This window comes from Stegostoma tigrinum, chromosome 26 (assembly GCF_030684315.1).
Source record: "Stegostoma tigrinum isolate sSteTig4 chromosome 26, sSteTig4.hap1, whole genome shotgun sequence".
In the NCBI taxonomy this organism is placed as follows: Eukaryota; Metazoa; Chordata; class Chondrichthyes; order Orectolobiformes; family Stegostomatidae; genus Stegostoma; species Stegostoma tigrinum.
Genome location: NC_081379.1, coordinates 29,652,393 through 29,671,299, shown reverse-complemented (window position 1 = coordinate 29,671,299; position 18,907 = coordinate 29,652,393).

Sequence of the window (18,907 nt, the reverse complement as noted above, 5' to 3'; positions counted from 1 at the left end):
TGTGATAAATGCACAGGGAGAAAGTGTGTTACGAGGATTCAGTGAAACTAGCCAGTTATTTCTGGATGCAGTGAGGATGAAGATGGACTTACCTTTTCCGAGAATTTGCAGGAAGAAAGCTGGATCTGTCAAGGTGGTTGAAGCTGGCCGTGAGCGTGACCAGCATGAACACCACACCCAGTCTTAGAATCAGAGCAGGAGGTGCTTTCAAGACCTAGCCAGGTCAGCAAAAAGTAGGTGAATTTGCTTAACCACCATCTCCAACTCCCATGCTATTTTGTGACTGCCAAACATACTCCATTACGTCACTCCTCACACAATTTAAGCTTTGGTTGTTTGGCCCGCTGAGCTGGTTCGTTAGTTAGCAGACATTTCATTACCCTCCTGGGTAAGATCATCAGTGCAGCCTCCGATGAAGCCCTGCTGTGTTTTCCCGCCTGGTATTTAACTCTGGGGTCCATTGGAATTGATTACCTCATTTCCGCTTTTTCTTTGCTGTGGTGTATATATACGGTCTAATTCTATATGTTTATTGATGGCCTTCTTGGTGGAGAATCAGGCCTCTAGAAATTCCCATGCTTGTCTCTGTTTGGCCTGTCCTAAGAACCTGATGCTGTCCCATTCGAACTGGTGGTTCTCCTTATCCGTGTGGATGGAGACGAGTGAGGACGGGTCTTGTCCACGGGTCACACGAACAACAACAGGAAGATAATGCAAGCTCTAACACACTCATCACATTACCGTACAGCAAGAACATATCTGAATTGACCACAATACTCCTACGACCATTGGGCGTCACGGCAGCACACAAACCCATGGCAACCCTATGCCAACTGCTAACTCAAACCAAAGACCCATTACCCATGGCAACCAGAGCATACCTGCCTCTTTGTAGGTTACGTGGAACAGTCCCTCTTCCGCACCTACACTGGCCCCAAACCCCACCTCTTCCTCCGTTACATTGATGACTGTATCAGCGCCGCCTCTTGCTCCCAAGTGGAGCTTAAACAGTTCATTCCCTTCACCAGCACCTTCCCACCCAAACCTAAATTTCACCTGGGCATCTCCAACACATCCCTCATCTTCCTGAACCTCTCTGTCTCCATCTCAGGCAATCAGCTAGAAACTGATGTCCATTTCAAGCCCACCGACTCCCACAGCTACCTAGAAAACTCCTCCTCCCACCCACCTTCCTGCAAAAATTCCATCCCCTATTCCCAACTCCTTCGCCTTTGCCGCTTTTGCTCCCAGGATGAGACATCCCACTCCTGCACATCCCAGATGCCCAAGTCCTTCAAGGACCGCAACTTCTCCCCCACAGTGGTCGAGAGCGCCCTCGACCATGTCTCCTGCATTTCTCGCAACACATCCCTCACACCCCACCCCCGCAATTACCACCCAAGGAGAATCCCACGAGTCCTCACATACCACCCCACCAACCTCCAGATACAATGCATCATCCTCCGAAACTTCCGCCATCTACAATCTGACCCCACCACCCAATACATTTTGCCATCCCCACCCTTGTCTGCCTTCCGGAGAGACCACTGTCTCCGGAATTCCCTTGTCTGCTCCACACTCCCTGCTAACCCCAACACACCCGGCACCTTCCCCTGCAATCGCAGGAAGTGCTACACTTGCCCCCCACACCTCCTCCCTCACCCTCACCCCAGGGCCCAAGATGACTTTCCATATCAAGCAGATGTTCACCTGCACATCTGCTAATGTGGTATACTGCATCCACTGTACCCGTTGTGGCTTCCTCTACATTGGGGAAACCAACGTTTTTCATATTCTGCAATTCTTGGCTTGTTTAGAAATGTTATTGATATAAATTTGGGCTTGTTCACATACAGGATCCCTCAACAATAAATCTGTACTGTGTTATGTGATGATATTTTATGGGTGTTTATTAGTCAATAATGATCTTGAGGCCATGTAGACAAGAGCCAAGCTGTTTTCATAATATTCTGAATGATACGAGCAACTAGTGAATTTCCCAAGGGTCATTAAGAGGAAAATAAAACATAACTAAATTCAAATTTGTTCAGTCATCTGGGATGGGCAGAAAAAAATAGTCCCCGTCCTGAAAGAAAAGCTTTTGTTCCTTTCTTAATTTACTTAGACATGTCTGATATAAATAACCATCTCACCAGCTGATTAGCTCTGAATAATTGCACTTCTTGTATGATATTCCATATTGCATCAGCAGAAATTTCCTCCAACTAAATATTGGGAAGGCTGAAGCTATCGATTTTCATCTCTCCCAGAAATTCTTCTGTGTGTCCATCATTACCATCTCTGGTTATTATCTAAATCTAAACAAGACTATCCACAACTTTCATATCCATATAGCTACACCATGTCAATGCTACCTACTTCCACGTTCATAACAACACTCAACTCTAACCCTGCCTCAAATTATCTGCTGCAAAAAAAACCTCTCTTTTGCCGTCATTGTTTCTATGCAGTCAACAAGGTAGATTAAAAAGAAGCAACACAACAGAAGGATGAGATAGTAGGAACTACAGATGCTGGAGAATCTGAAATAACAAGGTGTAGAGCTGGATGAACACAGCAGGCCAAGCAGCATCAGAGGAGCAGGAAGCCTGACGTTTTGGGCCCAAGAAGGGTCTAGGCCCGAACTGTCAGCCTTCCTCTTCCTCTGATGCTGCTTGGCCTTCTGTGTTCATCCAGCTGTACACCTTGTTACAACAGAAGGACTCTCTCAATCAGAATGCCATCAAAAAATTACTGTCAGAAAGCAACAGGACAAAATGATTTCAACTGCAAAAGTCAAAATCCCAAAGTAAATTGTTCAAGTATTATTAGTCCACTATCGATTCTTCACAAACCACACAGAGAGATTGATCCATGTATCTTTTAACTTCTATCCTTCTTTGGACTCACTTATTATTCCTGAAAAGTGTGTATCCCTTGGCTCCTTTTAAAACATAGATTCATGTCATCTGGACAAAAGTATTCACAAGGGAGGAACCTTTATTAAATTAACCTACTTATGACCAACTGAGTGGGCAAGTGATAAAGGTGAATCAGATCATACCTGCTCATCTGGGAAATTAACAATGTAAGGTATCCAGTTGGAACCAAAGTAACTTGAGAAACCTCACACATCTTGACATTACAAATGGCCATCATTTTTGGCCAATTAAAATCAGGGATGAGTAAGAGGCCAGGGTACATGGATGTCAAAAGTTACATAGGTTGGTAGGTGCTATGGTTGGTTCGCTCACTGAGCTGGCTCATTAGTTTGCAGATGTTTCATTACCCTGCAGTCCCCAGTGAAGTGCTGTTGTGTTTTCCTCCCTGGTATTTAAACTCTGAGGACTGTTGGAGTTGATTACCTCATTTACAGTTTTCCTTCACAGTGGTGTATATATAGGGTCTAATTCGATGTGTTTGTTGATGGCCTTCTTGTTGGAGAACCAGGCCTCTAGGAATTCCCGTGTTTGGCCTGTCGTAGGATCCTGATGCTGTCCCAATTGAACTGATGGTTCTCTTTATCCGTGTGAATGGAGAAGAGTAAGTATTGATCGAGTCTTTTTGTTGCTAGTTGCTGTTCGTGTGTTCTATTGGCCAATTTTCTTTCTGTCTGTACAACATAATGTTTGTCGTAGTCTTTGCATGGAATCTTGTATATTATGCTGGTTCTGTCCATGGTGGGTAATGGGTGATAACAAAGTGTGCAGCTGGATGAACACAGCAGGCAAAGCAGCATCTTCGGAACATGAAAGCTGACATTTCGGGCCTAGGCCCTTCATCAGAGAGGGGGAGGGGGAGAGGGTTCTGAAATAAATAGGGAGAGAGGGGGAGGCGGACCAAAGATGGATGGAGGTGAAGATAGGTGGAGAGGAGAGTGTAGGTGGGGAGGTAGGGAGGGGATAGGTCAGTCCATAAACCATGTACTAAAATAAGTCACACAAAGAAAAGGAGAAAGGGAAATGAAATGTTAATTAAATAAGGAACAGCGTGGATTTCGAAGTTTGAAAAGACATGAAGAAATATTTATTCAAGAATCGGATTTGAGAAAATGATGGATATGAAGGGAAGTGAATGGGTTGAGGGAAAGCTTTTGACAGATGAAACACAATGGATTTATTGATGTCCTGCAAAATTTTGCAAATTATTAAAACTGGAAAACCAGCAGCAGCAGTAAGAGAACGCAAAAATAGTTTACACTTGTAGTTGCTTTCCACAACCTCAGATCCCCTCTCAAAGTACCTCTCAATGGACTACTTTTGAGATGTTTCATGTAGGAGGAAGAGGACCGCCAATTTGTGCTTCAAGAAAAGACAAATCACTAGAGAAATTGTTTTGGTAACATTGGCCTGGATGCAAAGAAACTCGTTTGCTTCGTACCTCGAGATTGTTTCTTCCAGTCTACTCAAGGCCTCAGTTTAAAGGCCTACATAAAAGACACATGCAATGGCAGCACTACATAACTACTAAACTTAACTGCCACCTATATTGTGTGTTCATATTTGTTTAAAATCATGGGCTTGAAGATTAATAAGATGAAGTGAACGAAATTTAACTGTTGAGAGATGACTGAAACAAGCTTGCTTTACATTTTCAAATAATGTCAACTCTAAATGTTTTGAGATACAATATGGGCACCTTTCAATGTGGATCTAAAGACAATGGAAAATGAAGAGCAACCAAAAATATGGCAATTATACAATAATGATTACAGCTATGATGGAGTCATTTTCATTAATATCTAAAAGAGTAGAAATAAAACAGTGACTGAAAATAATAGCAGAGAACTCAAGGCCAGCGATAATCACATTATCCCATGCATTCTCCTAACTTGAAAAGTAGAAAAATAGGGCAAGCAGATAGAATTGTTTAATAAGATGAATCAAAAAAATCAGATGGATTATCACCACAGATTACTCGTAACATGTATCAAGTGAAACGTAATGATGTTTTTATAAGTCTGTAGGTTTTTGACTATTGTGTGAATAGGTGGGGTACCAATGAACTCATTGGCTGGAGAGTTAATGTGTGGTTCGAAATAACAACAATCACAGAGTGCAATACCTCATTCCTGATGAGTTAGATTTGGGACCTGCTGTCTCAGGCTATTCATAGTACTTTGCCATGGTTCAGCAAATAATCACAAAAAAGCCATCCTTCGGGCAGAGAACTCAATAAGAGTTTGCTAGCTGTGTAAAAGAGTACTGAGCTGCTTCACTGGTGTTACTTAAAATTGAACCGCTCCGAATAGATTTCAGATTTAATGTTCTGTTTCTGCTAATTTCATTGATCTCAGCTGAAGGCAGCAAAAGGATACCACAATTTGCCACAAGACCCCTGTGATGAAGAAGAGAAAACCCCTGCCAGGATTTCTTATCCTGAGAGCTAACTGTTGCATGTTGGACACTGTGTGGAATTCAGGCTATACGAATGCAAACATTGGACGCAAAGTGCTGAATAATAAAATGGAAGGCATTTGAATTTAAACGCGATAGACAAATGCTGAAATTGTGTTGGAAAAGAATGACTGATGAAAGTACCCTTGAAACAGCTCAAGATAAATGATGAGGCTATTGAACAGAGTAACAGACCGGGCTCATTGTCCAGCAGCCCCAATGAGTTCCTGAAGCTGTTACTACCTGGAAAATCAATCTGATATAATACTTGTAACATGGACAAACAAATTGTGGTGAATTGATGGGATGGAATGAGCACGTCTGCCTTCTGGGCCTGTTGTAATCCCCTGGGTGAGAGGAGGTTGTATAGGGCACAGTTCGGAATGAAAAGCACAGAGAAAAGGTGATGGGAGATGCGAGAAAACATATGTTACAATTGCTTCGATCTGCAGAAATTCTTCTCTTTTATATAGGTCATTCTTTTGTCCAAAGACCAGGCCAAGGGCAGGATTTTACAGGCTCAGACAGTGCACTGGGAGGTATTTTACTAACAGTAACGAACACGGGACATCCTGGCTTCCCATTGGGCTAGTTGAGGCTCTTATTATATCAGAGGCGGTTGACCATAGAGGGACTGCCTGGAATTTGTCAACAGCTGCTTTATGGTATTGAGATACACCAAAGTCACCAAATGAATGAAGTATCATTTATATCTAACTCTCAATAAAAAAAGTTCACAGCTACTGCTGAGGGTGAATAAGCAAGACTTTAGAAATGAAAGTCATTGCAACAACAGATGGCTTTTGGAAATCTGTGTCAAAGCTACTCCGGGTCAGGTTTTTATTTTTCCAGTTGTTCTTATTAACTTTCAGCTGTATCCAATAAATCATTGGGTTCTTTAGACAACTAAAAGGCCAATCGATCAATATCTCTAAGTTGGGCAAGTATTTGTTTCCAACAAAACGAAAGAGAAAATTGAACCACCCTCCTGTGCTAATTGATTCTATGCCAACACGAAAGATGTATTGGCTGCTTATTAGGCTGTCTGTCACATTGGATTAACTGTGTGTAGGTAATGTGAGTGTAATGCTCAATGGTTTATTTGCAAGCAATGGATACAGAACCTGTTTAGCTATTTCAATAATTTTTTAAAAAATTCCCAATTTACACAGGAAGGACAATTGTTAATCCAGGTTGAATTCAAATTAATTAAATTCTCAGCATGATCCACAATGCAAAGGGAAATCTTAAAACATTTTGGATCAAATGGGTTACTGTTTTTCTGAAGCCAAGTCTCACTTATCTGGCAAAATAATGAAATTAATCAGATTGATTTTCCAAATGTTTACAGATATTTCAAATTACATTAAGAAGGGCTGCATTGAGATTGGTGACTTGCTCGCCGAGCTGGCTTGTTCTCGTTCAGCTCAGTGAACAAGTCAACAACTTCACCCACAACCCAAGCTACAGATCTTTGGCAAAACTTTAAAGATCTACATTTTTCAAACATAATGAAAATAATAACCAGTTTCTACAGAACTGAATATTATTTCAACACAGTTACTACCTGAGAGACAACTCAGCAGAGCTCTAGCTATTTAAACAATTTCTCCATTAACTTGGAGCAAAAGCAATTTCTTCTCTAAGAATCTTTTACCAAACATTTATTTCGATTGTTTACCCTCAAGAGTTGCTGAGATTTGATGACTAAGAAACTCTTAGATTCAGTTGGTTGTCTTATTAATATTTGGCTATAACTGGAGCATTAGCTGTAGTAATATTGCCATCTTGGTATCTTTGGTTTAGATGGAGAAAATTTGGCCAAGGTTGCCTTTCCTGAAAATCGAACCTAGAAATTTATTAAGCAACGGTACAAATAGGCTCAGTCACAGATGCGATAGCCCTTTTAGCCAAACAGTCTTCCCAGATCACGCATCAATAATGTCACTTTGGTGTGCTAATGAAAAGTTGCTAATGTTAATTTTCTTTTGTAAAGACAACAAACCCAATATGGTTCTCCATTTCAATTGCCAAACAGACGACTTAGACACTGTTCTAATATATCCTGCATTTTATTTTAGTATCACACACTACTGCTATACATGCATTCCTTCTGTGTTTGAAGAAACATCTAGGGTCAAAGAGTCCAACATGTCCAGAGTTACTTCTTTCATTTGAGTCAGTTTCTCTTGAAGCTCAGTGAAGAGGAATTGTGAAAAATAGGGTTGGCAGCTACTATTTGCTTAGAGCTGTCTACATTGGTCTAGTAACAATTATAGTGTCACAGTCAGCTTGAACAATGACATAGCAGATGAAAAATAATTCTGGCACTGAGGCAAGCTCTTTAGCCAATCTTAAATTACAAGATTGACTGACTGTGCAAGTTAATCTATTATACATACAGGACAATTTATTAAATAGTTCAGTGTGTGAAACAGTCAATTAGTTTATCGGTTAAGACATTTGAGTCCAGAAAGTGCTGTGTGTGATTTGAGAGTGTAGAACACAATAGGGCTGCAACTCCTGATAGCGATTGACAAGACAACAAGTACAATGCTGCATCGGTAATTGATTCACATTATAGCTGCTGATGCATGCAAGGTTTCTCCCAACATGGGTCAGACAATGACTTTGATCAAGATTGGGCACACTTAGTGCCTGAGAAATAGATGGAGTTTTAGCTTTGCGGAATTTAAACTTTTATATTGGTTTTAAATTAATTTTTTTTTAATCCATTCAAGGATTATGGACTTTGCTGGCTGGCATTTATTGCCTATTCCTAGTTGCCCTTGAGAAGGTTGTGGTGAGCTGCGTTCTTGTACTGTTGTGGTCTATTTAGTGTAGGTACACCTGCGATATTGTTGGGCTGGAAGGAAGATTCGAGGACTTTGATGCAGAGACAGTGAAGGAACGGGAATATATTTCAAAGTCAAGATGGTGAGTGGCTTGGAGGGGAGCTTGCAAGTGGTGGTGTTCCTATGTATCGGCTGCCTTTGTCCTCCTTGATGGCAGTGCGCTTGGATTTGGAATGTATTATCCTAGGAGCCTTGGTGAATTTCTGCGGTGCATCTTATAGATGGTCCGCACTGCTGCTATTGAGCATGAATGGAGGAGGAAGTGAATGCTTGTGGATGTGCTGACAATCAGGCTGGCTGCCTTGTTCTGGATTGTGTCAAGTCTATTGTGTGATGTTGAACTTGCACTCATCCAGAGAAGTGGAGAAAATTATCGCAAACCGTTCTCTCGTGCCAAGTAGGCAGTGTACAGGTTTTGGGCAGTCAGAAGGTAAATTTCTCACTGCAGGATTCCAAGTCTCTGATTTTCTCTTGTAGTTATAGTATTTAAATGGCTAATCTAGGTCTGATCAATGTTAACCCCCAAAACCTTAAAGGGGGCATTGAACAATGCTAATGCCGTTAATGTCAAGAGGCGATGATTAGATTCTCACTTGATGGAGATGGTCTTTGCCCGGCATTTTTATAGTGTTACTTGCCACTTGTAATTATAAGTCTGGATATTTTCCAGATCTTGTTATAAGGTTAAGAATAACCAATGGTGATAGATTTGGAAGGGTTTGAATGATTGCTAGAAGGTATAAATGATCACTAAGGTGCATTTTATCTGCACATTAAAGGCCAGCAATTCTCAGCACACCATAGTGCACTTAATTCATGTTTGTCATGCATAGCCTATCAGAAGGTTTATTAACCGCGCAGCTTTTTATTGCACTTTGCTGATGTGGTTTCATTCTGAACAAATGTTTAATCAATGTTCATAGGATGCAGGACACAAGATACAATGCTCTGTGCTGAGACACAGACAGGGTGACAATGAAACTATTGCAAATGGACAGCATACTTTGCTAGATTGAGGTGTGCTCCTTCCCTCGTCCTGACTTTGTTTAATCTGTGATAACAAAGTGTGAAGCTGGATGAACACAGCAGGCCAAGCAGCATCTCAGGAGCACAAAAGCTGACGTTTCGGGCCTAGACCCTTCATCAGAGAGAATCTGGTTTAATCTGTGCTGTTTTTGATGCAAGTAGAGGAAATGCACCCTTCTAAGATCTGGTTTCTCTGAATTCAGCACAATACATCAGTAACAGCATTGCATAAATGTACTAAAAGTTAACAAATCAGATCTCCTAAAGGATAATTATCACAACCGACTAATAAATGTAAAGATACTGTGGTTGAGACTGTGGCGTCTGCCTTATTATTGCCATTGTAGAGTACCAGAATAGGACCAAAGAATATTTGACCCCAAACTGACAAGGGTAATTGGTAAAATTTAAAATTTAGTTCATAAATTTGGCATATAAATCTGTTGCCAGAAACTCTCGTCGATTGTTGTAGAAACATATCTGGTTCACTACTGGTAATAAAATGTGAGGCTGGATGAACACAGCAGGCCCAGCAGCATCTCAGGAGCACAAAAGCTGACGTTTCGGGCCTAGACCCTTCATCAGGCTGATGAAGAGTCTAGGCCCGAAACGTCAGCTTTTGTGCTCCTGAGATGCTGCTGGGCCTGCTGTGTTCATCCAGCCTCACATTTTATTATCTTGGATTCTCCAGCATCTGCAGTTCCCATTATCACTGGTTCACTACTGCGTTCTGATGAAGAATCATAGGGTCATACAGCATAGACACAAGCCCATCAACCCATCGTATCTCTACTTTCCAACAAACACCAAACTACACTAATCCCATTTTACCTGCTCTTGGTCCATGGGTTACTGTGCCCTTGCATTTGAAGTGCTCACCCAGATGCTTCTGAAGTGTTGTGACTGTATCTGCCTTGACCACCCTCTCACGCAGCACAGTCCATATTTCTAACACCCTCTGAGTGAAATTCATTTTCCTCAGATCTCTTCTAAATCACTTGCTCGTTACCTTAAACTCACGCCCTCTGTTTTTGGACACATTGGGTGTGGGGAAGACATTCTCACAACCTGCTCTGGCTATGCCTTTCATAATTTCATAATCAGATGCCTCCCTCTGCTCCAAGGAAAACAACCTAACCAACCCAGTCTCTCCTCACAACCGAGACCTTTCATCCCAGACAACATCTTGGTGAATTTCCTCTGCACTCCCTCCAGTGCAATCACATACTTGTGATAGTGTGCCAATCAGAACTGCATACAGTATTTGATCTATGGCTTCACCAATGTTTACAAAGTTGTTACTAGACTTCCTTGCTCCTATATTCCACACCCTGGCTAATGAAGGCAAGTATCCCAGCCTTCTTCACCAATTGGCCTACCTGTACTGACACTTTCAGGGGTTTCTAGACTTGCAGACCAAAGTCCCTTTGTTTCTTCATACTGTTTAGGGACCTAACATTCATTGTGTATATTATTGCCTTATTAGACCTTCCCAGATGCATCACCTCACACTTTACTGAATTAAATTCCACCTGTCATTGCTCTGCCCATTTTACCAGCTAATAAATGTCAAACTGCAGCCTGAAACCATTCCCCTCACTAACAACAACACCACAAATTTATGTGGCATCTACAAGCTTGTTAATTATGCCTTCTACTTTATAGCATAGAACAATACTGCACAGAACAGGCCCTTTGGCCCTTGATGTTGCACTGACCAAACTTTCTCAAACATGTGGAACACCAATCACAAAGCACCCCCTGCCTCCTGTTTTGAAGCCAATTTTGGATCAAGTTTGCCAACTTGCCTTGGATCCCATGGGGTCTTACCTTCTGGAATAGCCTTGCTCTTGGGACTTTGTCAAAGGCTTTATTGAAGTCCATCTAAACCACATCAAAAAACTCAATTAAATTAGTCAGACAACATCTCCCTGTAGCATATCTGTGCTCTCTATCCCTTATCAATCCCTTTCTAAGCATCGATTAACTCTGTCATTCAGGAATTTTTCCAATAATTTCCCTCCCACTGACGTCTCATTAACTAGTCTGTAATTACCTGGCCTATCCCTGCTGCCCTTCTGGAACAAAGGATCCACATTAGCTATCCTCCAGTCGCTTCACCTGTGGCCAGCGCAGTATTAAATTTGGGCCCCAACAATCTTGTCCCTTGGCTCTCTGGTCTCACAATGTGAACTCTGCTTTTGCTCCCCAGATACTGCCAGACCTGCTGAGGTTCACCAGCAGCTTCTGTTTTTGGTTAACTAATGTCCTTTAGGGAAGGAAATCTGCCATCCTTCCCTAGTCTGGCCTACATGTGATTTCAGAACAATAGCAATGTGTTTGACATATTGCCACAAGCTAACAAGCCACTAATTTGAAGAATAATTAGTGATGGGCAATATATGCTAGCTTTGCCAGTAATGGCCTTTGACAGTGATGGCCTGCATCCCCCAAAAGAGACAAACAATGTCCACACCAATGCTTATGCTTCACATGATCGTCTTAAGACCATAAGAAGCAGGAGCAGAAATGGACCGTTCAACCCAATCAGTCTGCTCAGCCATTCAACGAGATCAAGACTGATCAGATAGTTCTCAACCCCACTTTCTACAGAGAAATTTCCTGATGTTTCTCCTAAATTTTCTGGGAGTTGGGTTGGATTTCCGACTTATTGGAAGTATGTAAAATTCTTGGAGTTGGATGGAATAAATATGAGGAACATGTTTTCATTGGGCATGAAATCTAGAACGTGCAATCATGGGTTTGAGGATTGAGAAGAAATTTTTTCACTCAAAGAATTGCTGAATTTTGGAATAATCTGTGCCAGAAAGTTGTGGATGCTCAGTAGTTGAACATATTCACAATGGAGGTCAATAGATGTCAAGGGAGATCAATCGATCTGGCAACGCAAGGGGACTTAAATGATGTGGGAATATTGGAAGACAATGGATTTGAGTTAGAAGGTCAGCAATGATTTTGCTGAAAGATCCAAATGACTTACTACAGCTTCTTTGTATTATATAAAACTCAGTCAAGAGTTAAAAATGAGAAAATGCAATTATAGTGAAACTATCTAATTAAGGAAGATAATTGAAGTTTAATGATTTAGACAGTGCTTTAACTGTAAATGAAAAATCAAGATTTTTTTCAAATGATTTCTGAAGCTTTACCATGCCTGTGTAATCATTCATGGAATACTTTTCCAAGTAGTATTCAAAGATATTTTTTGAGATATATGCATCAAGCATGAAACCATCCTAAATCAGAAAAAAAAGAAGCTTTTATTTCATGAGGCAAAATGAAGTTTGTAACTTATTCCAGTAAGATACAACTCGGTAATGAGCCAGCTACTACAAAACTGAAAACATTTCACTTGAGAAAATGCCAAGCTCTGATAAAGACATGGCATTGAAACCAGCTTTTGCCACTTCTCAAAGGCAGTTGCTCGAATTTTGTCATGGCAATGGCCAGATGTCTGGCTCGAATCCTGGGAGCATCCCTGCCTTAGTTACTCGCAACACTCAGAGTCACATTTTTTGGGAGCCTGCAAAATAATTAGTTGTTGCTAAGGCTCCCATTTCTTCAAAGGATAGCTCTGAGGAGCTGTTAGCCAATTAGCAGGGTACCTGTCCATGGGCTATAGAGTGCCCCTTTCAAACTCACAGGGAGGCCACCAGTCTTCAACAGGCCATTTCCCGAGGCGAGGAGCCCACCAGACATTAGTAAAATGCCAGCCGTGGAGGGAAGAAATCCTTAACTGGTCTCTTCAATTAACTTCAGGTGTGGACAGCAGTCCTCTGCGTTTGCCATTGGTAAAATAGCACGATAGCAAGAATGAGCATTCCAACATTCCCTCTGTCATTTTGCAACCACTGAGAAGCCTAGTGAAATTGCCAATGAAACAAACATCAGGAAAATCACTCATTATAGTTTATAAAGAAGTAGGACAATGTCAGAACTCTGAGGGACAACATCGGATGAAAGATGTAGGGCAGATTCATAAACATAAAGTGTTGCTTTTGAAATTAATTGAAATGATAGCTCTCCAATATCCAGTTGTAACCACTGGAACAATGTGATAATTTTTCAGCTTCTGTTTAACACCATCATTAATTATCTTAAGTATTGCCTTGTTGAATTGAAATGGCTAAGGGATGAGAATACTCAGTCAGACCAGTAAAAATTGTATTATGAAAGTGTTTCACTATAAATTATTGGTCCTGTCTCATTTACATTTTGTCACCTAGACCTGTTTGTCATGGAGCATTCAACCTTGGGATTTTCAGTAATTTAATACAAACTGCAGAATCAAATGATAAATTGGGCCTGTTCAAGCTGTTCTGCACAATCAGCCCACCAATTTACAAGGCCATTGTCTGAATCACCAATGAAATTTAGAATCTACAGGTTATGAAAATAAGAATGCAAGTCGGAGATGTCTGGTACAAAATGATAGCTCAATTTCCTAATGCCTCTCATCAATAGAATTATTTCACCAAAAGAAACAATACGCTTGAGCTTTTTCAAAGTGATATTCTATGTGGAAAATAATAAAACAATGCAGGTTTACACCAGTAAATGTCTTTAGTCTTTAAGTTACCCTACAAATTAATGGATTTGCAGAATAAGGTTTATCAGGACATTAATAATTATAAAACATAATTATATCATTATCATGATAACTACTCAAAATGTAAACAATCTCACTTTTGTGGGATGTAATTAGTGAAGTTTGCATTTCCTGCTTTTACAAATTTCACGCTCATCAGGAAGAGGGATAATAGGTCTGAAAACAATTTTCTTCAAACTTTTCAGCTTAGCAGCAGAGATGGTTAAGGTTGGACATGGCTTAGAGTTCATTTAATAATTTCCTATTACTAATTTTTAAAAAACATCCTTCACTGTGTCTAGCAGGTTTTCAGACAAGCAGTTTTATTGCCCTTTTTGTGTGAGATTGACTTACTAGTTGCCAGCTACATAATGGATACATGTTCATTGAAACCAGGCAAATTAATTTCATGGATGTTTAAACACCCATTAGGGTGACGACGCATCCCTGCCATGAGTCTTAGCTAGTTTTGTGTCCGGTTCTCAGCAGTGCAATGAAAATATTTGGAATGTTAAGTGCTTCCCATAAATGAATTAATTCAGTCATACATAATTATTCATTTTTGAGATCCAGCTGTCTATTAACTCTCTCATTGTAGAGATTAGTAAACATATCAGACAGCACGAAAACTTGGAACAAGTACTGTACTGTTCATTTGGTTTATAAAACTTACTAGTTCCACTAATTGTACACAAATCTGCTTAATCTCTTCTGAAAAAGTTGTCTTATGTTTCTCTTTGTCCCCCTATTTTAAAGAAATCAGACAAAACTTTATAATCATACCTTTACAATTGAACATTACTTTATCACATACTAAAGATAGGGAAGAGATTTTCCTTTTGCTTATGTATTAAACTCAGTTGAGTGTTTGTTTCAAGGTGTCAGAACTTGAAATGAGGGTCAGTTTATAGGTTAGACAGATCAGCACTGGACTCGTCTGAGAGCGAGTGATGTTCACTAGACTTTTGCATTGACAGCTGCCAATTCAAAGGACGCTTTTGGCACAATGGCATTGTATCTCTACCTTTAGACCAGGAGGCCTGGATTCAAGACCCAGAGGTGTTTAATAATACCCCTGAATAGGATGGTTATAATGAGAGCTAAGTTCTGAGTATCTCTTAATTTTTCTCTCTTCCTATTCTCCTGAATTTTTGTTGCTGTTGTACTGCCCCTGATGAGTTGTGCCTCCTAATCAACAATGTTCAGTTGGTTTAATGAGTTAAATTGATGATAAGTCAACCAAAGAAAAAGCTAAATTCTCCCGCTCTCTAAATCTATTGTCACTTAGCTGCCTCCCTCCCTCTTTTCCTCCCTTATTTTTGTTGTCGTTGACCTGCCCATGGTGGCTTGCAACTTCCATAAGGACTGCGGATGCTGTAAATCAGGAACAAACACAGAAGTTGCTGGAAAAGCTCAGCAGGCCAGGCAGCATCTGTGAAGAAAAAAAATCAGAGTTAACATTGCGGGTCAGAACCCTCACTGGAGTGGGATGTTTGAGAGGTGACCTTTCACAGGTTTATAAAATCATGAGGGGTGTCGATAAGGTGAATTCCCTAAAGTGAGGAAGGGTCACCGGATCCGAAATGTTAACTCTGATTTTTTTCTTCACAGATGCTGCCAGGCCTGCCAAGCTTTTCCAGCAACTTTTGTTTTTGTGGCTGGTAACTTGTCATTTTAACTGGCCAGACAGGTCATTTTGGTGATGGGTCATCAAAAATAAAAGAGAAAGCTGAACTCTGAGGTAATGAGAGAGGTGGGCACCATGGGGGCTGAAGTTCCTTGCTTGCAGTGTTTGCTAAATGTTTAATAGTTTAATTGAATAATTTGCTCTTAAGACATTAAAAGCTGAACTCTACTGCCCCTAGTGGCAGTGTTAGTAATTTGATTCTTTTTCGGTGTCTTGTAGAGTCATAGATTCATACCGCACAGAAATATGCCTTTTGGTCTAACCAGTCCATACTAACCATAATTGCAAATTAAGCTAGTCCCACCTGCCTGCACTCGGTCATTATCTCTCCAAACATTTCCTATTCATGAACTTATCCATGTGTCTTTTAAATGTTGTCATTGTACCTGCTTTCATTACTTCTTCCGGAAGTTTATTCCACATATGAACCATTTTCTGTATAAGAGCATTGCCTCTCATATCTTTTTAAATATTTTCTCCTCTCACCTTAAATATAGATCCCCTAGTCTTGAAATCATCCACTTCAGGGAAATGACACCTGCCATTCACCTTATCTACACCCCTCATGATTTTATAAACTTGTGTAAGGCCATCCCTCAAACCCCTCGCTCCAGTGAAAAATGACCCAGTATATCCAGCCTCTCCTTATAACTCCATTCCCGGAAACATCTTGCCAAATCTCTTCTGCGCCCTCTTCATCTTAATAATATTCTTCCTATAAAGCTTTGTTCCCTTGTTGGTGGATGCCTTAAAAAGAAAGCTGAGTTCTGGGCACCACGGGACTGAAGTGCATTATTTCCCCCAGTAACTCTGTTTTGGTTTTGTCCTTTCCCCTGTTTCCTCCCTTTGTTGATTTCTGTTACTGTTATCACATTTGTAATTTGGTTATTGGGTGTTCGGTAAAGTTACTCATGAGTTGCTTCAATGAGAAAAAAAGCTGATTTCTTCCCAAGTGGAGTCATGGTTTCTAGACAGTGAAAATATTCACGAAGGATAGGAGGGGGCCTATGTTTGAATTATACCACAGCCTTACACCGAGACCCTTGCAAATCTCCGAAAATGCTTGGCTGTTTAATTTGTCAAATAAAATTGTAGCTTATCAAGAGACGTGGCATGGGAAACGCAATTTTGTGGGAAGTCCTGCTCAGAGCCTCGCTTTACCCTTGCTGCCAAGCCCTCTTCCCCCATGACTACCGTAGCATGCGGTGGCTCAGTGGTTAGCACTGCAGCCTCACAGCACCAGGGACCCGGGTTCAATTCCACCCTCAGGCTACTGTCTGTGTGGAGTTTGCATGTTCTCCCTGCATCAGCGTGGGTTTCCTCTGTGTGCTCCGGTTTCCTCCCACAGTCCAAAGGTGTGCAGGCTAGGTGGATTGGCCACGCTAAATTGCCCGTAGTGCTCAGGGATGTGTGGGTTACCGGGGGATGGGCCTGGGTGGGATGTTCTGCGGGTTGGTGTGGACTTGTTGGGTCAATAGGCTTGTTTCCACACTGAAGAGATTCAATGATCTAAGAACCTGCACTCCCATTGTCACTTAATTGAGTCCAGGCGTTTGCAGCCTTGGGAGGGTTTAGAACTAGGCCATCATCTCCTAGTGGCACACTCTATCAATTAAAATTGCTGGCTTCTAATTTTCCATCAGTTCTCGGCCAGAAGTACTTTACTGCTCCCCAATTTAAGCGCCCAACTGATACTTGATTTGAATGGTGTTTCCCAAAAAGAGGTCATGCCAGCCTTCCAACCAGTGGGAAAGATCCTGCCAGCTCCATCAAATACTGCCCTGAATCTCTGCAACAACGTACACAACAATTTTCTACACATTATTTCTGAGATCATCTTAATGCCTACAGAACCCAGTTCAGTAATTAGTTTGAAAGGAAACTGTTAAAATGGATGGGGAATTCCATCATATTTCAAAATATAAAAATGTCTTTCATATTTAATATCCCTTGATCATAGAATCACAAGACAATTATGGTGCAGAAAGAGGCCATTCAGCCCATCATGTCTACACTAGCTCTCCATCAAGCATTATGACTTAATGCCATTATCCTGCTTTTAGGAAATTAAAATAAAAACTACATCAAAAAAAACCTCTAAGTAAAATCTTATTCAACATTCACAAATAAAAGATGTCCCAACTTTTAAAATTTGCTTAAGGGCTTGCTCCAAGTCCAGTCAGTGGGAATTCTCAATCGGGGCAAATGCACCCTGGCAGTGGCCAATTGTAAGGGTGGAGCCCATTTCTGCAGTAATGTTTTTAAGGTTGTGCTGGCTACAAATAACTCCGTGATCATTTGCATTGGTTGTGCTATTTCAGCTGAATTTTTCAGGATTAGCATGCCAGTGCACCTTCGTAAGCAAGTATATTTTGACAGCATATTTGTTGAAACTAAAGGTTGCTCAGTGATGCTAGTTAACCCAATTGTCTACTAACATAATTTTGCCTGTAGCAGCATATTCTACCTAATGTGGCAATGCTTTTGACCTTACTTGCAGCATAAGAAGTAGGGCTCAGATATTATGATGTTGAAGAATCCAATAGATGTTTATTACAACTAATTAAAAGTACAAATATCACATTTTTCAGAAACATTAGCATCTAGGCCAACCACATCTTGCATATTTTGTTAGTTTGGTGTGATTTGCTGACCATGACAATAATGTTAGCTGTATCTAAAACATGAAATTGCTGTTCGCCTGCCATTATAGCTTCATACATGCTGCTGATGGTATGGCCCTGCATCTTGCCCAAAAGACCCTAACCAAATGCTTTCATTGACATGCAGCCATACATTCAACTCATTGAATGTCTCTAAAGTTCCTCTGGAAAAGTTACATTCATGGCCTTTGCTGCAGCATCTTCTGACAAACTGGGTCAGAAGATGTCATATCTTCTTCTTCTGTACTCTTGTAATCTGATCCTGCTGCATGCTCGAATTCTCTGATGTCCAAAGCTGTAATATAGTTGGTCTTCAAATAGTTTTCCAAATATCTACAACTGAGATATCAGTATCTTTTTAAAGATGGCAACTGCTGTTGATCATGATGTGGATTTGGCCTCCAGTGGGGTATTTCATCTAATGAGGCAAAACTAATGTCATCTCTCATAACGTAAGAATGTGGGCCAAGATATCATGGTGTTGAAGAATCCAACAAATGTTTATTACAACTAACTGTTATATACAAACATTATGTTCATCAGATATATCAGTACTTTAGTTTTTATTAAATTAATAGATTACAATAGAGGAGCATGCTTCCAATAATGTGTCATGCTTGAGATGATCCTAGGGTAGGATGAGTATGAGATGTTTATACTAACATGTCAGA